The 25,740-nt window shown below is 45.7% G+C and overlaps 1 protein-coding gene and 1 non-coding gene across 2 annotated transcripts in view; both read right to left on the bottom strand.

The window, feature by feature from the left end:
• LOC126277955 (uncharacterized) overlaps positions 1–25,740 on the bottom strand; it is a 1,123,821-nt gene that overhangs the window by 377,207 nt on the left and 720,874 nt on the right. The gene's annotated exons all lie outside the window — the stretch shown is intronic.
• On the bottom strand, positions 2,632–2,706 carry Trnat-ugu (transfer RNA threonine (anticodon UGU)). The gene has a single exon. It is a non-coding gene; the product is annotated as a tRNA-Thr (tRNA).

Here is a 25,740-nt window from a genome sequence, read left to right as displayed (position 1 = left end):
CTAACTAACCTAAGGACAGCACACATACCCATGCCCGAGGCAGGATTCGAACCTGCGACCGTAGCAGCAGCGCGGCTCCGGACTGGAGCGCCTAGAACCGCACGACCACCGCGACCGGCAGTAGTAAAAAAAGTAAGGTAAAGAAAGACAAGTCCGCTTTAAGAAGAATGTAATGATGGGTGGCAAAATTTCGCAGCTGGTGTTTTTATACAGAAATCGGCAGAGAATTCAGACGGGTTCTCCGGCCGGAAGAACAGACGTCATAGAAGACTTATTGAGGGGACTTTACAGCCTTGGCATAGAATATGGTTTAAAAATTCGAAAAACCTGAGAAAAAAAGCGACTAGGTTGGTATTATATCACGAATTAAGACAAACAGAGTAGCAGAAGAATTGCAAGAAGTTTCCCATCTCGGAGAAACGTGCGCTGTAGGAAAGAGATTTTGCAACAGAAACAGTAACTTTGTGTATTCAAGTGCACTGCTAATACGAACATGTAAAATATTTATGGAACATCTCCATGTCACAACGGAATACACTCGCGTTAGCACTTGCTCACAACGTTGCAGCCCATGAATAATCGGCCCTTTTCTCCAGGGAGAGTTTCGACGCGTGATCACTCATTTATTGGGAATAAGCTGGTACGCGCATTAAGGACGCATTTCTCTCTGAAATTTTCATAAAATCAATTTTTTTTTTTGTTTCTTAAAATATTCTCTGCGAGACTACTTCATTTTAGTGTGCATCCTAAATTCGCCAGAAAATTTCGTTAACGAGTTAGGAGGCCATTTGTGAAAAAGTTTCTCCGAAAACCAAACACAGCAGGAAGAAGATAGTCGATGTCGTGGCCAATGTGACGGCATTTAATTTCAAAGGAGTTGTGGAAATTATGAATGTGTTCGAGCTTGAAATCGAACCAGCCTGTAGTGGAAAAGCATACTGAACGGGCAGAGCAGCGGATGACCAGAGTCTGTCCAAGAGGCACGCAGGAACACCATGGCCACGAAGAATATGGAGGAGGAACCCCCACTGGATCTGGAAGGATTACTGCGTGATTCAGATATCGCTGGTTAGAGGTATGTTTAACGTAACAACAAAAAATGTAGGCCTCAAGTGTATTTTTTTAATTCGCTTGAAACGTAAACTGAGAACAGTACTCATGGTTTTGATCAGAATATTATGCCGGAATTCTAAACTGAATTCTTTACCAATATCCGCACACGTTTTGCGGTATCTTCAAATGTCCATTTTCAGTGCACGCTTTTGTCGCGATGTTTTGAATTAAAAACACCATGACATTGTTTCAACACGTCGTCGTTTTGTTAGAACATAAAGTTTCTCAATTATCCTATGTATGCTGATAGAAAAATATGGAAAATTATCTTTACAAAATTAGATTGTTAGAGGTCCAACAGCAGTGTTTCAGTACGACCCCTTTGCCCCCTTCAAGGGGTGCTTCCAACTGCGGTTGTGGTGACTATGAGCGTCCGATTTGGATACAAAAATTATTTCTTAAAGATATAAACGTCAGGAATAAAACTACATCATCAGATTTAGCATTACTTTTTACTTTACCTGAAAAGAAAGTCACTAAAGCTACACACTTTTCATGCATTCAAATACGACTATCCCGTTAAGCAGATGTGTCCTTCCACATTCAACCCAATGTTGTAGGAAATTTCTCCACACATCAGGAAATTTCCACCACAAGTGCTCATACCCACCCACCTACACACACACACACACACACACACACACACACACACACACACAAGAAATTAGTATTTTTGCTTATACAGCGTTTGTAATACCAAATAAGATGCCAAGTTTTCGAATGATCTTGGCTATATCGTAGATACGTTTGTAGACAAAGAATCACAGTAGCTGGCATCTGAGTGAAAAAAACGCTCAGATTCTGTTTTACTAATCTTATCGAGGGCATGTGGAAGATAAAACAAGTGGAACATGACAATGACCAGCATGCTACTCGGTTATGTCTGAATTCAGAGAATGTTACTTTAAAATGACATCGTAGATTTGAACGAATTAGAAAGGAAACGTCTCGCTTGCATCAAATGTAAAACGGACGGGCAACAAGCTACCGGTTATATGAAATCATGCGAATAACCAAAATTCGTCATACTCCAAAATTACCACGCGCTTCAGTCCGAGAGGCTCGGCTCACTTCAACAAAGAGCCAAATAGGAGCGAAGGAATGAATGAAAGGTGCAGGGTAGGTAACTTATTTTCTGCCGTCGATACCAGACCACAGAGCGATTGCTCAGTGGTACGAGACGGAGCTGGAAATCGCGCCAAAATTTCTTGAAAGTATTATCTCGACAATCGCTCGAACGATTTTAGCAAAAAAAAAAAAAAAAAAAAAAAAAAAAAAAAAAAAAAAAAAAAAAACGACCTAAATCAGGATTACAGAAAAAGTATTTGATACCAGTAATAGTCGAATATCTCTCTGGACAAGGTTCTACTACGTCTGACAAGTTGTTCGGTGCAGGACAAACTGTCTCTCTAAGCTACATACTCCCACGCAAGAACTTACACAAGGAGTGAAATGATTATTAAATGAAGACCCTAAGCTGCCGACAGGCGTTGATATACATCAATGGGTACAGTTGTGTGCCCCGACCGGGACTCGAACCCGGGATCTCCTGCTTACATGGCAGACACTCTATCCACCTGAGCCACCGATGGCACAGAGGATAGTCCGACTGCAGGGATTTATCCCTTGCACGCTTCCCGTGAGAATCACATTCCCAACTTAATGTCCACGCACTACATTCGTAGTTCCCCTGCCCATTACACTCATTACTCGCGGCAGACTGTCTTATAGAGTCCCGTAAGAGTTCGAGCAATGCGCGTGCATCCGTACAGAAGAAGGAGGTCAATGGCTGGGTAGCCTTAACTAAATGAAGATGGTATCTGTTCTCTCGTACATGTCCGAAAGAACAGATACCATCTTCATACACACAAGGAGTGTCCCAGGTCGACCTCGTAGCGGCTCAGATTTCGTGTAACTATTATCACATTAGGTCAGAAAAACCCTTACAGTCAAGAGCCACTTGTGAAGTGGGCCACGCCGAATCGTATAATGGAGGTACGGATGAAGTACTACGGAAACGGTCGGCGTCGTACGAGAGGCCTCTTGAAACGCTCTCGTGGGACATTAGTGGCTGGTAGCGAGACACGCGCGGGAGCTCGGGAGACAGCGCAAGGCTACCGGTCGGTAGTCGGCAGCCGACAGCGATGATGCGTGTTTGATGCCCTGGGTGGGGCTGCGCTCGTTAGCTGACGCAGCTGCCTGCCCGCCTGTTGCGAAATGGGTGGCCCGGCACGCCATCCATCTTGTGGCGGGAAGGCACTGCCCCAGAGCGGAAGCCACAACCCAGCCGTAGGGAACATCCATCAACACACTCTCAGCGGTTTGCGAAGATGTTCGCGTATCGCCAACTTCCGTTTGAGCTGAGGACCGGGTTAAATGTCGTATACGTTTGGAGCTCCAAGTGCTACAGTGGATACAATATACCGTACCACTATCACCACACGATGTCCTAAATCTAGAGTGCCACACTGTAAGAAGATGAGTTTTTCGGGCCGTACACTAACAACAACAGTTGAGATGGGTGGGGTGGAAAGGGGGGGGGGGGCAAAAATGAGAGGATGGGATGGATCAATGAGAAAATAATATTGTGCGGCGCGTGTTTCACGCTGAAAATATTCAATCCGTCATGACAATACATTACCGGATTTTTTTTTTTTTTTTTTTTTTTTTTTTTTACCGTTCCTCTGATAGCGCTCACTTCTTCTCACTTCCTGAGCCGGCCGCTGTAGCCGAGCGATTCTAGGAGCTTCAGTCCGGAACCGCGCTGCTGCTACGGTCGCAGGTTCGAATCCTGCGTGGGGCATGGATGTGTGCGATGTTCTTAGGTTAGTTGGTTTAGGTAGTTGTAAGTCTAGGGGACTGATGACCTCAGACGTTAAGTTCAAAATGGTTCAAATGGCTCTGAGCACTATGGGACTTTGTTGTGGTCCATATAGTTTTCCAGGATGATGTTCACTGAAGCGCCAGAGAAATTGGTATAGGCATGCGTATTCAGTTGCAGACATATGTAAACAGGCAAATACGGTGCTGCGGTCGGCAACGCCTACATAAGACAACACGTGTTCTGAGAATTCTGGAAACGTCCCCCGGGCTGTGGCTAAGCCATGTCTCCGCAGTATCCTTTCTTTCAGGAGTGCTAGTTCTGCAAGATTCGCAGGAGAGCTTCTGTAAAGTTTGGAAGGTAGGAGACGAGGTACTGGCAGAAGTACAGCTGTGAGTACCGGGCATGAGTCGTGCTTCGGTAGCTCAGATGGTAGAGCACTTGCCCGCGAAAGGCAAAGGTCCCGAGTTCGAGTCTCGCTCGGGCACACAGTTTTAATCTGCCAGGAAGTTTCACATCAGCGCACACACCGCTGCAGAGTTAAAATCTCATTCTGGAGTTGTTAGATTGATTACTGCCGCTACAATGGAAGTTTATCAAGATTTAAGTAAGTTTGAAGTGGTGTTATAGTCGGTGCACGAGAGATTGGACACAGCACCTCCTAGGTAGCGATGGAGTGCGATTTTTCCCGTATGACCATTTCACGAGTGGACCGTGAATATCACGATTCAGGTAAAACATCAAATCTCCGACATCGCTGTGGAAAAACATCCTGCAAGAAAGGGGCCAACGACGATTGAAGAGAATCGTTCAACGTGACAGAAGTGCAACCCTTGCGCAAATTTATGTAGATTTCGTTCCTAGGCCATCAACAAGTGTCAGCGTGCGATCCATTCAACGGAACACCATTGATATGGGTTTCGGAGCCGAAGGGCCACTCGTGTGCCATTGACGACCGCACGACCCAAAGATTTAAGCCTCACCTGGGTTTGTCAACACCGACATTGGACTGTTGATGACACGAAACATGTTGTCTGGTTGGACGAGTCATGGTTCAAATGGCCCTGAGCACTATGGGACTTAACATCTGAGGTCATCAGTCCCCTAGACCTTTGAACTACTTAGACCTAACTAACCTAAAGACATCACACACATCCATGCCTGAGGCAGGATTCGAACGTGCGACCATAGCAGTCGCGCGGTTCCAGACTGAAGCACCTACAACCGCTCGGCCACGTCGGCCGGCAGACGTTAAGTCCCATAGTGCTTAGAGTTATTTGAACCATTTTTCCCACTTCCTGGACACCCCTGTCCTAAACTGTCACCGTCAACGTCCTCGACATCTCAGGAAGGGGTACAAGACTGAAAACGTCTCATAAATACTCGATACGTATTAGTAGCTGGGAACGTGGATAACATTAGCTGTACAGTTTAATGACGAGAAAGAAAATTTTTGCCGAACCGTGACTCGGACGCTTATTGCGAGCGGTCGCTTTATCGTTAGACTATCCGAGCAAGACTCAAGGCAGGTCTACACTTCCGTATGTCGTCAACCATGTCTCTTCAACAATGTATATATAAATTATCTACTAGAAAGCGCCAGACGGTCTTTAAGCCTATTCGTAGATGATGCAGTTGTCTGTATGAAAGTAGCAACGCCAGAAGATAGTAAGAATTTGCAGAACGACCTGGAGAGAATTGATGAGTGGTAAGTAAATGTAACATATTGCGCATATACAGGGAAAGTAGTCCACTACTGTGCAGGTACAAACAGCTGCAGACAGCGTCTGCCGTAAAATATCTAGGCGTATCCAGAGCGAGCTTAAGTGGAATGACCGTATAAAACAGATAGTGGGAAAAGCAGACACCGGGACTCAAATTCATCGGAAGAGTCTTAAGGAAAAGTAACTCATCCTCGAAAGAAGTGGCTTGTTCGCCCGATTCTTTTGTTCATCTGGCTGGGATCCTTGTCACTGACGAATACTCCCAATCGTGACAAAAAATAAAAACACCTACAGCTGTCCTCATGATTTTCTTTTATTTTGTCGCTACCAGTTTCGACGCTTCATTGCGTCATGTTCAGGCTGTTGTGACGCGCTACAGGTTGATACGATCCCCACGCATAACCCATCAGTTGCCAGCATTACTGGGTTCGCTAGCAACTGATGGGTTATGCATGTGGATCGTATCAACATGTACCGCATCAAAAAAGCCTCAAAATGACGCAATGAAGCGTCGAAACTGGTAGCGACAAAATAAAATAAAATCATTAGGACGGCTGTAGGTGTCTTTATTTTTTGTCACGACAGTAAACGGCCGTCGTCCCAGAGACGTCCTGTCCTGTCAAAAGGATTGATATACAAAGGATTACTCCCAATGGTTCTTCACCCTATTTCGTTCCTGGCAGGAGCTCTTTTACTACGGTTTACGTCGTAGTTACTGTGTCGCCCGAACAAAACACAGCTTCGGCAAAAGCACCACAGGTGCAAAGATTGGATCTGCTGCCAGTGCCATATAGACTCTCAACCTGCGCGAGTTCCACCAGCGCCACGGGCGGCGCTGAGGATGAAGACATCGACTTCGCCTCGGCCAGCTGCCGGCCGAGTACACTCCGTCAAGAGCAGCTCTCGCCCACTTGGTTACATATCATCGTCCAGGGCTGACTTAGACAGGGAACGTCGTTCAGTGAACTCTTAGAAGTGAACAGACACTTGTTGTAAATTGTATTTGCTATGTGCTGTGAAGTTTACCTACAATTATTTCCACTTAGCCATTGAGAGCCTTTTTTTGTGTTATACTACATGCAGTGTTGCAGACTTAATAATGCAACAAGTCACAAAGATAAGTAAACATTTTTAACTCATTTGTTTGACTTTGTTACTAATTTGTTGGAGTTGTTATAGACCTTCGTCCTCCTTATCCTGTTACCTGACACTGGGGCATAACTGTGTAGTACTGGCAGGGAGATGTTACCTTAGTTATGTACTGCTATACAAGTCGTTCGACGAACTCACACACTCGGCCTACCGTAACAACAGTGGCAACACGGAATCCACAGTAACAGCGAGAAGCCTTTACAAAACTGGCGACGAGGGTTTACAAAAATAGTGTCGAGAATCGCATGATAACTGAGGTCAGCCCAGAACTTAAACCTGAATATAAATATGAGGAAATCGCTGTATACATGTTAGGCGAAGTCTGTTGCAAATTTTATGTTTCTCGAGAACGTCTGATAGTAATTAGCGCTGGAGCCGCTCTTCCCCACAGTCTCAATGATTCCAACCAAGCTTTGTGAAGAAAAATGCGGATGAAACTACTTTGTGCCAAAAGCACCCGGCTCAATGTATTACTGTAAAACTGGACACGTTACAGATGCTGGACTTTAATATAAGGAGCAGTACGAAGCAAGGATAATATCGGAAGCACAATAGTGCTGGGAAAGAGGCAGTCCTCGTTGGAACAAATGTGCTAGTATCAAACATAGGCCTTAATTTGAGAAATCCTTCTCAGAGAATCTACGTTGAGAGGACAGCATGGACTGGAAAAGGAGATAATCGAAGCATTTAAGATGTGTTATAGAAGAAAGTTAAAAATTACGTGCAGTGATAAGATTAAGATATGAGGTAGCTGGCCTCAAAATCGGCGAGGAAAAGATGTGTGGACAAAATTAAGAAGAAACAAGATGATAAGACATTTGTGCATAGATCAGGAACCAACTTAGGTGGTGCTAGAGGGAGTTGTAAAAGACGAAAGTTGTAGGCAAAGACAGAGATTGAAACATATCCAACAAATAATTGAGGGTGCTTGGTGTAAGCGCTATAGCCCGCCGGGGTGGCCGAGCGGTTCTAGGCGCTACAGTCTGGAACCGCGTGACCGCTACGGTCGCAGGTTCGAATCCTGCCTCTAGCATGGATGTGCGTGATGACCTTAGGTTAGTTAGGTTTAAGTAGTTGTAAGTTCTAGGGGAGTGATGACCTCGGACGTTAGTGCTCAGAGCCATTTGAACCATTTTTGTAAGCGCTGTATGAGGAAGTTAACATGGGACAGGGGTCCGTGGCTGCCGCATTGTTGTGTACATAGTTCCGCGTAGTCAGCGCGTACACAACTTTCCCACTAGAGCGCGCCCCACTAAGCACAACAGCGCAGGCGCAGCGCTGTTCCGTCTCGCACTACTAGATGGCGCTCTCTTAGAGACGGACCAAATTCTGCTTCCGCCGATCCGCGTATTAATATGTAACGCAGCCAATGAGATTGCTGCTAACGTAGAACCTTTTCTACTCGCGAATCACACTCGCGGAGTGATACCTGAACGCGCGAGGTATTATATAACGAGTGTACAGACCTCCGATGAGTCAGTATGCATTAGTATATAGTCATGTTTCAGTCTGCGCCTAATAAGATTACCATATTCCTGTACATAGCCATGAAGATAAATATATAGACACGCTTGTCAAGTATCTGAGATATATGTGAGAATAAGGTTAACGTACCAAGACCAAAGGAACTTCAGATTGTCAACTGTAAATAGCATCCAGAATGCTTTTTATTATTTTAATAAATGTGTGTGAAAATTAATCAAATTCTGTTTAAAGTTGGTCACCGTCAATCTGCTACTCTAAGCGTGCAAGTGGCATTTGTATCGTCTGACCTAACGGCAGAAGATAAACACGCCACGATAAGACCACGAGACATATTGCTGACACGCCTACTTCGTTAGAGCGACAAGTCAAATAATCTGATGGTGTGTGTACCGAAGGTCTTACAATACGCACACCACACGCATCAAACCACCTAGGAGACTAATAATAATAATAATAATAATAATAATAATAATAATAATAATAGACATAAAACATCAGGTAACAAAGGCACGCTACAGTATGTGACTATATAAGCGAACTGAGTAAAGGCCCAGTACGTTTCGCCAGAAAATTAAATGCAGAAAAGTGTTTCGCTGCTCTATTTCTTCTTCAACTTATGTTAATAACTTCTGTGGGACCGATGACCATAGCAGTCTGGTCCCTTTAATCCCCACAAACCAACCTTATAACTTCTGTATCGTCGATCTTCCTGGTCACTGTGAGCGTCGGTAACGGCGACTATTCATTCTTGGCTTCTTGAGGTCCGGCGAACGTGACAGCGGTCGCAGCCAACAGTACTTAGGAGCCAGTAAATAGCTGGGCACGCAGAGAGGGGAGCGGCCTGCTTGTTATGGAGACACGACCTGGCGAGCCGCCAGCCCGGCGCACGAGAGGCGCCGGCGCTGGCAAACACCCGCGCCCACATCCGCACCCCGAACTACTGTGTCGCACAGTGGATCGCTTCGCTGTACTATCGTCCGCAGTCTCTGACTCTCCCGTCTACGTGCCATGTTCTCTCTTTCAGGAAGCAACGACCTTTTTGTATATGCTGTCGGTAACTGAATACTGTGCCAGACCAAGGTCACAGGTACTGATAAGAAAACTGAGCAAAATAGAGCACACTGTACTTTGAATTTATACACTTTATTCTACCGCATATGGTACCAAAGAAGACTGACTTAGCCGATCGGGATTAGCCGAGCGGTCTATGTCGCTGCAGTCAAGGGCTGTGCGGCTGGTATCGGCGGAGGTTCGAGTTCTCCCTCGGGCATGGATGTGTGTGTTTGTCCTTAGCATAATTTAGGTTAAGTAGTGTGTAAGCTTAGGGACTGATGACCTTAGCAGTTAAGTCCCATAAGATTTCACACACATTTGAACATTTTTTTGAAGACTGAATTCGGCCGCGTCATTAGAACTCACTCAGCCAACAAGACTAGAAATTTGCTGGAAAATTTGGGGGTGGTTCGGAAACGGAGACTGACGGAGAGAGGGATACAGTGTTGGGCCTGATTTATTTTAGTCACCAACACTTCTCGTTGGTGTCTCGTTGGTGTCCTTTTGATTATATGCTGTTGCTTCGAAATATATTTGGATGCTTACACTGAATGGGGAGAAAGTTACGACTGTAGACAGAGTAGGATACTTCTGCTAGAAATTATAAACTTCTTAAATAATAGAAGCCAGTATGTTGTCCTCGATGGCGAGTGTTCATCAGAGACAAGGGAATCGCCAGGAGTGATCGAGGCAAGTATGACAGGACCGCTGTTGTTCTCTTTATACATAAATGATCTGGCTGACAGGGAGGACAGTAATCTGCGGTTGTTCGCTGATGATGCTGTGGTGTAAAGAGAGGAATCTGCTAGAAATTATAAACTGCTTAAATAATAGAAGCCAGTATGTTGTCCTCGATGGCGAGTGTCCATCAGAGACAAGGGAATCGCCAGGAGTGATCGAGGCAAGTATGATAGGACCGCTGTTGTTCTCTTTATACATAAATGATCTGGCTGACAGGGAGCACAGTAATCTGCGGTTGTTCGCTGATGATGCTGTGGTGTACAGAGAGGAATCTGCTAGAAATTATAAACTGCTTAAATAATAGAAGCCGGTATGTTGTCCTCGATGGCGAGTGTTCATCAGAGACAAGGGAATCGCCAGGAGTGATCGAGGCAAGTATGATAGGACCGCTGTTGTTCTCTTTATACATAAATGATCTGGCTGACAGGGAGCACAGTAATCTGCGGTTGTTCGCTGATGATGCTGTGGTGTAAAGAGAGGAATCTGCTAGAAATTATAAACTGCTTAAATAATAGAAGCCAGTATGTTGTCCTCGATTGCGAGTGTTCATCAGAGACAAGGGAATCGCCAGGAGTGATCGAGGCAAGTATGATAGGACCGCTGTTGTTCTCTTTATACATAAATGATCTGGCTGACAGGGAGGACAGTAATCTGCGGTTGCTCGCTGATGATGCTGTGGTGTACAGAGAGGAATCTGCTAGAAATTATAAACTTCTTAAATAATAGAAGCCAGTATGTTGTCCTCGATGGCGAGTGTTCATCAGAGACAAGGGAATCGCCAGAAGTGATCGAGGCAAGTATGACAGGACCGCTGTTGTTCTCTTTATACATAAATGATCTGGCTGACAGGGAGGACAGTAATCTGCGGTTGCTCGCTGATGATGCTGTGGTGTACAGAGAGGAATCTGCTAGAAATTATAAACTTCTTAAATAATAGAAGCCAGTATGTTGTCCTCGATGGCGAGTGTTCATCAGAGACAAGGGAATCGCCAGGAGTGATCGAGGCAAGTATGATAGGACCGCTGTTGTTCTCTTTATACATAAATGATCTGGCTGACAGCGAGGACAGTAATCTGCGGTTGCTCGCTGATGATGCTGTGGTGTACAGAGAGGAATCTGCTAGAAATTATAAACTTCTTAAATAATAGAAGCCAGTATGTTGTCCTCGATGGCGAGTGTTCATCAGAGACAAGGGAATCGCCAGGAGTGATCGAGGCAAGTATGATAGGACCGCTGTTGTTCTCTTTATACATAAATGATCTGGCTGACAGGAAGGACAGTAATCTGCGGTTGCTCGCTGATGATGCTGTGGTGTACAGAGAGGAATCTGCTAGAAATTATAAACTGCTTAAATAATAGAAGCCAGTATGTTGTCCTCGATGGCGAGTGTTCATCAGAGACAAGGGAATCGCCAGGAGTGATAGAGGCAAGTATGAGAGAGGAATCGAAGTTCAGTGAGTGTAGGAAGAGACAAGACGACGTAGACCAAATTTCCGGTTGATGTGGTGAATGACAGCTTGCCCCGAATCTGGCAAAAATGTAAATTAGTGCGAATGAGTAGGGAGTTCAAGACTGTAACGTTCGGACACAATATTGCTAGTGTCCTGGTTGTCACAGACAAATCGTTTAAGTATCTGGGTGGTAGTGAAGGCGAATGGTCGACCTCAGTTTATTGGGAGAAATTTAGGAAAGAGTGGTTCAGCTGAAAAGGAGACCGCATATGGGACGCCGGTGCGACTTGTTCTTGAGTACTGCTACAGTGTTACCGGTAGGTCCGAACAACACTTACGTGTTGCGGATATCCTTCGGGAATTCAAATGGGAATCCATGGAGGGAAGGCGACTTTCTTTTCGAGAGACACAAAATTTAAACAGTCGGCATTTAAAGATGACTGCCGAACGATTCTACTGCCGTCAACATTTATTGTGTGTAAAGATCACGAAGATAAGATACGAGAAATTAGGGCTCATAAGCAGGCGCGACAGACGTTTTTCCCTCGTTCTATTTGCGACTGGCGCTGGAAAGGAAAGGACAACTAGTTATACACTCACCGTACAGTCGCTTGGGAAGTATCGATGTAGATGTAGATGTACAATGCACCATGTAGGTTTTATGGGTCTAGGTCGAACCCCAATTTCACAAGCTACGAAATTCATAGTTGTATTTGATCCAGACAAGTCAGGTACCAATAAAGTTGGCCGAACGCTCTTTTATTGGCTGTATTCGCGGCAATATTGGCCTTTAGTCTGGATTTGGGCTCGACATTTACTGCCTCATTCTCATTGGAAAAATTTCTCAACGCATTGTGCTCTATCTATGTAATCCTGATGACAACTTTACCACCGTAAATCGTGTAATTTTTTGAAACTTGAATTTAAGGTTCAGACTGACAGATTTATAACTTTCTTGAGTTGCTGATATACCGTTTCGTTATAATTAAACAGTGTTCCGAGAGATGCAGTGCGGGCTGTATAGATCGCAGGATGCTGAAACTCAGTAGGTACCCTACTGGCCATTAAAATTCCTACACCAAGAACAAATGCAGACGATAAACGGGTATTCATTGGACAAATATATTATACTACAACTGACTCATGATTACTTTTTCACGGAATTTTGGTGCATAGATCCTGAGAAACCAGTACCCAGAACAACCACATCTGGCTGTAATAACGGCCGTGATACGCCTGGGCATTGTGTCAAACAGAGCTTGAATGGGGTGTACAGGTACAGCTGCCCATGCTGCTTCAACAGGATGCCACAGTTCATCAAGACTAGTCAGTGGCGTATTGTGACAAGCCAGTTGCTCGGCCACCATTGATCAGACGTTTTCAGTTGGTGAGAGATCTGGAGAATGTGCTGGCTAGGGCAGTAGTCGAACAATTTCTGTATCCAGAAAGGCCTGTACAGGGCCTGCAACAAGCGGTCGTGCATTATCCTGCTGAAATGTAGGGTTTCACAGGGATCGAATGAACGGTAGAGCCACGGTTCGTAACACATCTGAAATGTAACGTCCACAGTTCAAAGTGCCGTCAACGCAAATAAGAGGTGACCCAGACTTGTGAACAATGGCACACCATACCATGACGCCCGATGATACGCCAGTCTGGCGATGACGAATACATGCTTCCAATGTGCGTTCACCTCGACGTCGCCAAACACGGATGCGACCACCATGATGCTGTAAACAGAACCTGGATCATCTGAAAAAATGACGTTTTGCCATTTGTGAACCCAGATTCGTCGTTGAGTACATCATCGCAGGCGCTCCTGTCTGTGATGCAGCGTCAAGGGTAACAGCAGCCATGGTCTCTGAGCTGATAGTCCATGCTGCTGCAAACATCGTCGAACTGTTCGTGCAGATGGTTGTTGTCTTGCGAACGTCCCCATCTGTTGACTCAGGGATCGAGACGTGGCTGCACGATCCGTTACAGCCATGCGGATAAGATGCCTGTCATCTCGACTGCTGGTGATGCGAGGCCTTTGGGATCCAGCACGGCGTTCCGTATTACCCTCCTGAACACGCCGATCCACATTCTGCTAACAGATCTCGACCAATGCGAGCAGTAATGTCGTCGCGATACGATATACCGAAATCGCGCTAGGCTACAAGTCGGAAACGTGATGGTACGGATTTCTCCTCCTTACACGAGGCATTACAATAACGTTTCACCAGGCAACGCCTGTCAACTGTGTATAAGAAATTGGTTGGAAACTTTCCTCATGTCAGCACATTGTAGGTGTCGCCACCGGCGCCAACCTTGTGTGAATGCTCTGAAAAGCTAATCATTTGTATATCACAGCATCTTATTTCGGTTGGTTAAATTTCGCGTCTGTAGCACGTCATCTTCGTGGTGTAGCAATTTTAATGGCCAGTAGTGTACATAAATTGTTTGGCTGACAGGGAGGACAGTAATCTACGGTTGTTAGCTGACGATGCCGTGGTGTACAGACAGGAGTCGAAGTTGATTGACTGTAGGAAGAGACAAGACGACTTAGACAAAATTTCCAGTTGAGCTGATGAATGACAGCTTGCCCCGAATCTGTAAAAATGTGAATTAATGCAAATGAGTAGGGAGATCAAGCCTGTAACGTTCGGTTACAGTATTACTAGCATCCTGATTGAGGCCGGACGGAGTGGCCGAACGGTATTAGGCGCTTCAGTCTGGAACACCGCGACCTTTACGGTCGCAGGTTCGAATCTTGCCTCAGGCATGGATGTGTGTGATGTCCTTAGGTTTAAGTAGTTCTCAGTTATAGGGGACTGATGGCCTCAGATGTTAAGTCCCATAGTGCTCAGAACCATTTTTTTGTCCTGGTTGACACAGTCAAATGGTTTAAGTATCTGGGCGTAACGCAGCAAAGCTATGTGAGGTGGAACTATGGTAGGGAAGCTGATTTGTCGACTTCGGTTTATTGGGAGACTTTTAGGAAAGAGTGGCTCAGCTGTAAAGGAGACCGCATATGGGACGCCGGTGCGACCTATTCTTGAGTACTGCTCAAGTGATTGGGATCCGTTCCAGATCTGATTGAAGAAAGACGTCGAAGCTGTTCAGAAGCGGGCTGCTAGTATTCTTACTGGTAGGTTCGAATAACACTTAAGTGTTACGGAGGTGCTTCGGGAATTCAAATGGGAATCCATGGAGGGAAGGCGACGTTCTTTTCGAGAGACACAAAATTTAAACAGTCGGCATTTAAAGATGACTGCCGAACGATTCTACTGCCGGCAACATTCATTGCGTGTAAAGACGATGAATATAAGAACGAGAAATCAGGGCTCATAAGGAGGCGTAGAGACCTTTTTCCTCGCTCCATTTGCGAGTGGAACTGGAAATTAAACGACAAGTAGTTACAGACACATCGCACCGTCGCCTGCGAAGTATCGATGTAGATGTAGATGTACAATGAAGCGGCTCAGCTACCATGCTGAATCCGCCATGTGGGTTTTATGGGTCTAGATCGAACCCCATTTTCACCAGCTACGAAATTCATGGTCGTATTTGAACCAGGCTAGGCAGGTACCAACAAAGTTGGCTTAACGCTCTTTTATTGGCTGTATTCGCGGCAACATTGGCCTTTAGTCTGGATCTGGGCTAGACATTTACTGCCTCATTCTCCTTGCGAAAATTTCTCAACGCATTGTGCTCTATTTATGTAATCCCGATGACAACTTTACCATCGTAAATCGCGTCATTTTTTGAAACTTGAATGTAAGCTTCAAATTGACAGATTTCTAACTTTCTTGAGTTGTTGATATACCGTTTCGTAATAATTAAACAGTGTTCCGAGTGATGCAGTGTGCGCTGTATAGATCGCAGGATGCTGAAACTTCGTAGGTACCCTACTGGCTATTAAAATTGCTACACCAAGAATAAATGCAAATAATAAACGGGTATTCATTGGACGAATATACTATACTAGAACTGACATGTGATTACATTTTCACCCAATTTGGGTGCACACATCCTGAGAAATCAGTACCCAGAACAACCAATTCTGGCCGTAATAACGGCCTTGATACACCGGGGCATTGAGTCAAACAGAGCTTGGATGGCGTGTACAGGTACAGCTGCCCATGCTGCTTCAACACGATACCACAGTTCATCAAAAGTAATGGCTGACGTATTGTGACGAGCCAGTTGCTCGGCCACCATTGATCAGACGTTTTCAATTGGTGAGTGATCTGGAGAATGTGCTGGCCAGGGCAGCAGTCGAACATTTTCTGTATCCAGAAAGGCCCGTACAGGACCTGCAACATGCGGTCGTTCATTATCCTGCTGAGACGTAGGGTTTCGCAGGGATCGAATGAAGGTTAGAGACACGGGTCGTAACACATGAGAAATGTAACGTCCATTGTTAAAAGTGCGGTCAGTGCGAACAAGAGGTGACCGAGATGTGTAACCAATGGCACCCCATACCATCACGCCGGGTGATACTATGACGAACACACGCTTCCAATGTGCGTTCACCGCGATATCGCCAAACACGGATGCGACCATCATGATGCTGTAAACAGAACTTGAATTCATCCGAAATACTGACGTTTTGCCATTAGTGTACCCCGGTTGAGTACACCATCGCAGGCGCTCCTGTAGGTAATGCAGCGTCAAGGTTAACCGCAGCATTGGTCTCCGAGCTAATAGTTCATGCTGCTGCAAACGTCGTCGAACTGTTCGTGCAGATGGTTGTTGTCTTGCAAACGTCCCCATCTGTTGACTCGGCGATCGAGACGTGGCTGCACGGTCCTTTACAGCCATGCGGATAAGATGCCTGTCATCTCGACAGCTAGTGATACGAGGCCGTTGGGATCCAGCACGGAGTTCCGTATTACCGTCCTGAACCCACAGATTCCATATTCTGCTAATAGTCTTAGGATTTCGACCAACGCGAGCAGTAATGTCGCGATACGATAAACCGCAATCGCGATAGGCTACAATCCGACCTTCATCGAAGTCGGCAACGTGATGGTACGCATTTCTCCTCCTGACACGAGGGATCACAACAACATTGCACCAGACAGCGCCGGTTAACTGCTGTTTGTGTATGAGAAATCGGTTGAAACCTTTCCTTATGTCTGCACGTTGTAGCTGTCGCCACCGGCGCCAACATTGTGTGAATGCTTTGAAAAGCTAATCATTTGCATATCACAGCATCTTCTTCCTGTCGGTTAAATTTCGCGTCTGTAGCACGTCATCCTCGTCGTGTATCAATTGTAATGGCCAGTAGTGTGAGTAGAGAGAGAGAGAGAGAGAGAGAGAGAGAGAGAGAGAGAGAGAGAGAGGGGGGGGGGGAGGGGACGAATGATATAGATAGTGGGGTGTGGAGGAGGTGTAGAGATAGAGGGTCAGGAAGGCAGTGGGTATGAACGGCGAGAGGGGGAACGATATGGACTAGAGAAACTGGAATAAACTCACAGTTAGTAATACAAGAATGTCTCTCTCGGTATAAACGACGAAGAGAAACAAACCGATAATTTCCGGGTTGTTCAATAGCCATGGACCATAATCGCGGAAGGAATTGACTCGCGCTAAGTAAACAGTGAACCTCGCCGAGTGCAGATAGAGTCACAGCTCGATCCTTACTGTTCGCAAAATAACTGCAGGCTTGTGGCGGTGGCGACTGCCTCTGGTCGGGCTTAGAACTCGCGCATTGCCGCGGTGCCGGTACGAGTTGCCCCCTCTACTGTCGCCCACGCCAGCGACGCAGCGGATCGCACGGCACGCTGTGCAGCGGCCAGCAGTAAATCACACGAGCAGTCGACAGGCGGCGTTCCGCCTCCACCAGAGGCGCTGCCGCGGCTGCGGTTGCTTAGCGAAGGAGAGCCGCCACTGTTCACTGCCCACTGCTACTGGTCGGAGCGTCGCAAATCATGACGAATGACGTCCGGCTTCCGGCCGCAAATAAACCCTGCCACGTCAGCCCGGCCCGTGAAGGTCCGTCATGTTAGCGATGGCTAAGCACCACCATTACTTCACGACCGTTCTTAACGGGATGAAAACATATACGAGTGAAAGTAGTTTTGGGAGTACTCCAACGAGTGCTACAGAGAGGTTAATGTTTAAAGAAGTAATCTAGGGAATTTCAGAAGCTCCTTCAGGCTTTCTTCAAAAGACACAGTTATCCATAGGCAGATTCCAATATTGGAACACTGTAGAGAAATTCAGGAAGTTCTGCAGTAGCTTGACGATTGGTGCAGGGGCTGTCTGTCGACACTGGACGCAAATAAAAGAGTTGTGCATAAACAGGCGAAGGCTTCAACTTCTGCTGCATTTCGCTATCATATATAGAAATGCAATACCCTAACCGCCGAGCGGGATTTGCCGAGCGGTCTTAGGAGCTACAGTCATGGGCTGTGCGGCTGGTCCCGGCGGAGGATCGAGTCCTGCCTCGGGCATGGGTGTGTGTGTTTGTCCTTAGGATAATTTAGGTTAAGTAGTGTGTAAGCTCAGGGACTGATGACCTTAGCAGTTAAGTCTCATAAGATTTCAAACACATTTGAATATCCTAACCGACTCGTCATCGCCCACCCCAAACAGCGATGGATAGGAACTTGAAATTTTATTTGGAGAGGGTGTTGATGTTATACCGTAGAGAAGTCGTTTAAGAAGTGATTTTTCGAAATTCCTCCCTTAAGGGAATGAGATGTAGGATGAAAGGTTTTGAAAAAAAATATATCGCTACTAAGGCAGTTTTGAAGTTAGACCTGTGAAAATTGCTATTTGGTTTCTCCGTCAGAAGCGACAAAATATGTATTTAATTGTTTCTGTAAATCCAATTCCTATGGGGATGAAAAACGCAATGCAAATTTTTATAGAAATATTTCATTATGCAAGCATTCTTAGGCTAAATCCCTTATAATTTGTGCTTCGCTTCTGTGTCAGAAATTTAAAAAGTCGCATTTCAACCAATAAGGGTGTGAAATAAGGGGTGAAAATATCACTTCTGAGGTAGATATTAGGAAATATGCGTTCGGGGTGGAATGTTTGTATGGAAATAGAGCCACAAAAACGCAAAGGCGTGATTTACAAAAACTTTGAACTCCGGCTGCCAGAATCGCTTTTTAGTCTGAAGTAAATTCCGAAAACAACATACTTCTATGGCCTTAATTAGCGCCAAAAGTGCAGCAGTTGTTAGACTTTGTGAACAAATTGAAAATTCTATTAAAGGAAAATAAAAAAAGTCTGCGGATCATACTTGTAAGCGAGCAAAGCAGCGGGCAACAAGCTCGTCGATAAATCAGGTATAGAGCGACAGTCGTAAATTGCTTAGGCGTCCACGTATAGAGCAACTTTAATTGAAATGACCACATAAAACTTGTTGCAGTGAATATAGAAGCTATAATTTTCTTTGCAGTCTTTTTTTCTTGTCACCAGATATCCGACTAGTCTGAAGCGATCTGCTCTGATTTTCTCTTACGTTCCAACCTCTTCGCCATATACACTGAAGAGCCAAAGTAACTTGTACACTTGCCTAATATCGTGTAGGGCCCTCGCGAGCACGCAGAAGTGCCGCAACACAATGTGGTATGGACTCGACTTATGTCTGAAGCAGTGCTGGAGTAAATGGAGACCATGAATGTTGCGGGGCTGTCCAAAGTCCGTAAGAGGACAAGGGGGTGGAGATCTCTTCTGAGCAGCATGTTGAAGGGCATCCCACATATGCTCATTAATGTTCATATCTGGGGAGTTTGGTGGCCAGCGGAAGCGTTTAAGCTCACAGGAGTGTTCCTAGAACCACTCTGTGGCAGTTCGAGACTTGTGGGGTGCGGCATTGTCCTGCTGGAATTGCCCAAGTTCGTCGGAATGCACAATGGACATGAATGATTGCATGTGATCAGACAGGATGCTTACGTACGTGTCACATGTCACAGTCGTATCTAGCCGTACCAGAGGTCCCATATCACTCCATCTGCACAAGACCCGCATCATTACAGAGCCTCAACCAGCTTCATCAGTCTCCTCTTGACATGCAAGGTCCTAGGATTCATGAGGTTGTCTCCATACCAGTACACGTCCATCCGCTCGATACAATTTGAAACGAGACTCGTCCGACCAGGTAACATGTTTCAAGTCATAAACAAACTAATATCGGTGTTCACGATCTCAGGCGAGGCGTAAAGCTTTGTGTCACGCAGCCATCAAAAGTACACGAGTTGACCCTCGGCTCCGAAAGCACAAATCGATGATGTTTCTTTGAATGGTTCACACGCTGACACTTGTTCATGGCCCAACAATGAAATCTGCAGCAATTTTCGGAAGGGTTGCACTTCTATGACGTTGAAGGATTCTCTTCAGTTGTCGTTGGTATGGGTTGTTGTGTATGGGTATGGAAACATGAATCCATGGATCCTACAGGTCAGCAGTGGAATGTTCAAGCTGATGGAGGATCTGCAATAGTACGGAGCGTGTGCAGTTGGAGTGTTATGGGACACATAATGAGTCTAGATACGATTGTGACAGGTGACACGTACGCAAGCAACCTGTCTGATTAGAAGCACTCATTCATGTCCATTGTGCATTCCGAGGGACTTGGACAATTCCAGCAGGACAATGTGACACCCCACAGGTCCGGAATTGCTAGAGAGTGGTTCCAGGAACACTATTCTGAGTTTAAACACTTCTGTTGGCCATCAGACTCCCCAGACATGAACATTATTGAACATATGTGGGATGCCTAGCAACATGCTGCTCAGAATAGATGTCCACCCTCTCGTACTCTTACGGGTTTATGGACAGGCTTGCAGGATTGATGGTGTGGGTTCCCTCCAGCACTATTTCAGACATTAGTCGAGTCCATGCCACGTCCTGTTGCGACAATTCTGCGTGCTCTCGGAGGCCCTACACGATATTAGGCAGCTGTACCAGTTTCTTTGAGCCAGTGTACAGTACTTGCTAACTAATGCATTATTGCCTCAGAGCATACACCGGATCCCGTCAGATCACCGAATTTAAGCGCTGTCGGGCGTGGCCGGCACCTTGATAGGTGAGCATCCGGGTCACCATGCGCTGTTGCCGTTTTTTGGGGTGCACTCAGCCTCATAATCCCAACTGAGGAGCTATTCGATCGAATGATAGCGGTTCCGGTCACAGAAAGCCATCATAATGACCAGGAGAGCTGTGTGCTAACCACACGCCCCTCCTATCCACATCCTCAGTTGAGGGTGACACGGCGGTCGGATGGTCCCGATGGGCCACTTGTGGCCTGAAGACGGAGTACTATCTAGTATTATCTACTGCACGTTTTTCGATTTTAATCATGACTATGTATACCCTGGTCTGGCGCTTTCAAGCGTAAAATTGTTACAGGTGGTCACAAAGGACAAACCTGAGTCCTTTGCCTCAGTAGCCACTGGCGCTAACCCCACAGATCAAGGACGCGATGGCCAGAGTATCTCGCAAACGTAGGATTGTATCTATCTGCCGTCTAGGGCATAAGGACGGGAAACAGCCGACGGGATAACAGACGCCCACCGTCCCCTGGTTTCAGCAGAGCGGCTGCGGACGAGAAGTGGAAGCCAAGTGAGCCATCAGGCGGCGAGGTGGGAGGGCGTGCCTCGCCCCGGCCGCGGGCGTCGCGTCGGCGATCCAATCTGCGCCGGCCGGCGCCGCGCTGGCTGTCTTCGGGCGCTGGAGCCGTAGATACAATCGGTCATCCCATGGGGCGCCCTGCCGGTGCCGCTGCCGCCCGCGTCTTAAAAATAGCGACCGCGTTTATCTGCAGACCGCCGCGCGTGCCTTGTTCCGCGGCCATTGACCCATTACACACACACATACACACACACACACACACACACACAACACACACACACACACACACAGAGAGAGAGAGAGAGAGAGAGAGAGAGACCCAATGGCAATCCACAGTAGATCTATGACGAATGACCAGAAACTAAGGTTAGTTTTTATCTTAGAACCACTACAACCAACTGATAGTACATACACAACTGGCCATTAAAAATGCTACGCCAAGAAGAAATGCAGATGATTAACGGGTATTCATTGGACAAATATATTATCCTAGATCTGACATGTGATTACATTTTCACGAAATTTGGGTGCACACATCCTGAGAAATCAGTACCCAGAACAACCACCTCTGGCCGCAATAACGGCATGGATACGCCTGGACATTGAATCAAACAGAACTTGGATGGCGTGTACAGGTGCAGCTGCCCATGCAGCTTCAACACGATACCACAGTTCATTAAGAGTGGTGACTGGCGTATTGTGACAAGCCAGTTGCTCGGCCGCCATTGACCAGACGTTTTCAATTGGTGAGAGATCTGGAGAATGGCCAGGGCAGCACAACATTTTCTGTATCCAGAAAGGCCCGTATAGGACCTGCAACATGCGGTCGTGCATTATACTGCTGAAATGTACGGTTTCGCAGGTATCGAATGATGGGTAAAGCCAAGGGTCGTAACAGATCTGAAATGTAACGACACTGTCAATACGAACAAGAGTTGACCGAGACCTGTAACCAATGGCACCCCATACCATCACGCCGGGATGGCGATGACGACTACACCCTTCCAATGTTCGTTCACCGCGATGACGCCAAATACGGATGCGACCATCGTAATGCTATAAACAGAACCTGGATTCATCCTAAAAAAATGACGTTTTGCCTTTCGTGCACCCAGGTTCGTCGTTGAGTACACCATCGCAGGCGCTACTGTCTATGATGCGGCGTCAAGGGCTATCGCAGCCATGGCCCCCTAGCTAATAGTCCATGCTGCTGCAAACGTCGTCGATCTATTCGTGCAGATGGTTGTTGTCTTGCAAACGTTCCCATCTGTTGACTCAGAGATCGAGACGTGGCTGCACAATCCGTTACTGCAATGTGGATAAGATGCCTGTCATCTCGATTGCTATTGATAGGAGGCCGTTGGGATGCAGCACGGCGTTCCGTATTACCATCCTGAACCCACCGATTCCATATTCTGCTAACAGTCATTGGATCTCGATCAACGCTAGCAGCAATGTCGCGTTACGATAAACCGCAATCGCGATGGGCTACAATCCGAGCTTTATCAAAGTCGGAAACGTGGTGGTACGCATTTCTCCTCCTTACAAGAGGCAACACAACAACGTTTCACATGGCAACGCCGGTCAACTGCTGTTTGTGTATGAGAAATCGGTTGGAAACTTACCTCGTGTCAGCACGCTGTAGGTGTCACCACCGGCGCCAACCTTGTGTGAATGCTCTGAAAAGCTAATCATTTGAATATCACAGCATTATCTTTCTGTTAGTTAAATTTCGCGATTGTGGCACGTCATCTTCGTGGTGTAGCTATTTTAATGGCCAGTAGTGTTCATTAGGTTAGTTTCCGACATAGTCTTCATACCTGTTCAGACACGTGTCGCTTCGTGGGATAAGATTGAATATATCGTACTGGCGAAAATCCTGTCCTCGAGTGTTCAGCCACGTTGTTGCGAAGTGTTCCATCTTCTCGTCTGAAGCGAACCGTCGGCCTCCCATGTGCTCCTTCGAGCGACGATAAAAGCGAAAATCTTTTTGAGCGAGGTCCGGGCTGTAGGGACGCTTGTCAATGATTTCCCAGTGAAACTGCTTCAACAGCATGGTGGTCTTACGAGGTCTCGCTTTGTAGTGCAGGCAGAAGACGCCCTCGGTGGGAAGTCCTGACCGTTTGCTCTTTATTATTCGCGCAGTCGCGTCTAGGTTTCGCGGTATCGGTCAGCGGTCCTTCCAAAAACTGCAGCAGTAAGACACCCGCACTGTCCCCAAACATTGTGGCGTCATCTTAAACTTCTTTGTCTTTGGGGAGGATAGGTGGTGACAATTATCGAACTATATGAAAAAAACGTAAATTATTTACAAACTACGGCGTGCACACACTTTATTAATCATGTGAACGTCACTACAGGTTTCGGATTTAGGTTATGACATGTTCGAAATGCCTGCCGTCATTGGTGATGATGTGGTGCAGACGAGTAGCGAAATTCTGCATGACTCGTTGAAGTGTCGGAACATCGACACTATCGATGTGTGGTATCGATAGTTAGGATGCCACGGCGTAGCTACAAGTTCTTAGGTTGGCACTACGACACCGACACCGACGACAGTGCCCTCTAGCGCTGTGCAGTCTACGAGCGCCGATCCAGGTTCTATCCATTTGATTCCAAGGAGACGACCAAGTAACATTGTTTCTATTTCATAGTGGGCGAGCCGCTAAAGATTTTGCCTTGCAGCTTCTAGCGTATGTTAGATTTGATTCACATACAGCTTCGCACCTACATGCTCACCTCAGCTAATGTTTCTTTGCCTTGTCGCCTTCTCCATAGTGGTAAGTTGCAAAAGACGAGAATGCTGAAGTCAGAGTCTGGGTGCTACAAACGTAGGAATAAAAGCTGGCGGCGTCCAAAAATTAGCAAATAAGGTAAAAATATTTAAAAACTGTAAATGCTGTTTCAATTTACAGAGCTATCAGAAGCATTACATAAGTATAATTAAGTGATATCAAGAGTTACAGATGGAACGCTATTGATGTGTTATTCCAAAGAGAACACGTTTGCACGTTGTTGAAGTGGATGTCAGTCTACAGTGAAGGTATTGCTTGGGAGCGAGAATAGCGAGTAAAATTTCTGTTTTCTGTTAATTGTATTATGTAGGACAGTCGAGTACTTTAGTTATGAATCTTGCAATCGTCGGTCTGTTGAAGATTGTTTATTAAGACTTGATCTCAATTCCCAATCAGTTCATTAATTTATGCTTACATCCTATACTACCCACTTTACTGTGTGGCTAAGCCGGTTCTTGGTTCTCGGTCTCACTTGAAGACTGTCTACATAACTGTCTCCAGGGACAACAAAAAGATCATTTTCAACATTTAGTACGATTTCTGAGCGACTTTAAAAATTAAAAATGTTGACATAAATAACTATGAAATAGGTATACACAATGAAACTTGTAAACTGTAACGTATTATCTAAGAGCATAAGCGATATATCGATTAGACAGATGTACGTGTGATAGAAAGCTGCGAGCAGTTACCACTAAGACAGCGTATGTGTAACAAAGAGCCTATGTTAGATCGCGCGGTGGTGGGCAGTTGTTGCTCATGAGGAGCAGGAATAGCACGACAGAGGCCGGCAGTGTCTGCTGCGATGCTCCGGAGGGGGCAGTCGCTTAGTATTAAATATTCAGTACAATAATTTCTGTGTTGTGTATTAATGATTTACGGAAGGAATAAGATTTGAAGTAAAATTAAGAAAATGCTACAAATATTGTTATGAAATTTTGATGAAGGATCTTTCTGCATATTGTTACATCGATGTACAATAAGGTAATAGACATTCACGTTTTTATGCACTTTTGCTGTAGAATTAATCTGAATAAGACCCCAAGTTTTTTGTTGTATTTTTTTAAGATCATTTGTTTGCTTAAAGTCCATCCCGATAGCTGAGTGGTCAGCGGTGTGGTCTCACGCCAAGGGACCCGGATTCGATTCCCGGCTGGGTTGGAGATTTTCCTCCGCTTAGAGACTGGGTGTTGTGTTGTTCTCATTATCATTTAATCATTACCAGTGGGAGGCAACGGGAAACCACCACTGGAATCACTTGCCTAGACCCTCATGGGGTGGACCTCTCATGACGAGGCTTCGCCCATGACAAAACTGCCGTAAGACAGAACACAGATTTTTTGTTTGTTTGCTTAAAAAGTAATTTTTATAATATGGCTTAACGATTGCAAGTCAGTTTCATAGTATAGTAAGATTTTCAAGTAAGATATTACAATCATTCTCCACAGTCATGTACCGCCTCTCAATTCCAAGCCGTTTTTATTCAATCAAATTCTAAATGTGTCTCAGTCAAGTATGTTGTATTTTGCCTTTTGCTATTGCAGTTAGTTTGCTAGTGCTGAGAGCAGAACAACGCGTTATCCAAGACACCAATACGAGGTAAGAAATTTATTTCACACAGTTTATTGATTTTCGCACACGTACCACTTTTGTACTTATTCAAATTTACAGGGACGTAGTAAGACCGAGTAGATCGGAATGTTCGTACCTCTAATTTGTCATTATCGAGCACAGGTTTTAATTAGTTTGGGTTTACTGGTGTGCTTTCTTACTGGTTCACATTGTTTAAAACGAGGGTCAGGTAAATACACATATACCCGTAATCAGAT

The sequence above is a fragment of the Schistocerca gregaria genome, chromosome 6, assembly GCF_023897955.1.
Source record: "Schistocerca gregaria isolate iqSchGreg1 chromosome 6, iqSchGreg1.2, whole genome shotgun sequence".
Taxonomy (NCBI): Eukaryota; Metazoa; Arthropoda; class Insecta; order Orthoptera; family Acrididae; genus Schistocerca; species Schistocerca gregaria.
The sequence above is the reverse complement of the archived record's forward strand: the minus strand, read 5'-3'. Positions and strand labels throughout refer to the sequence as shown.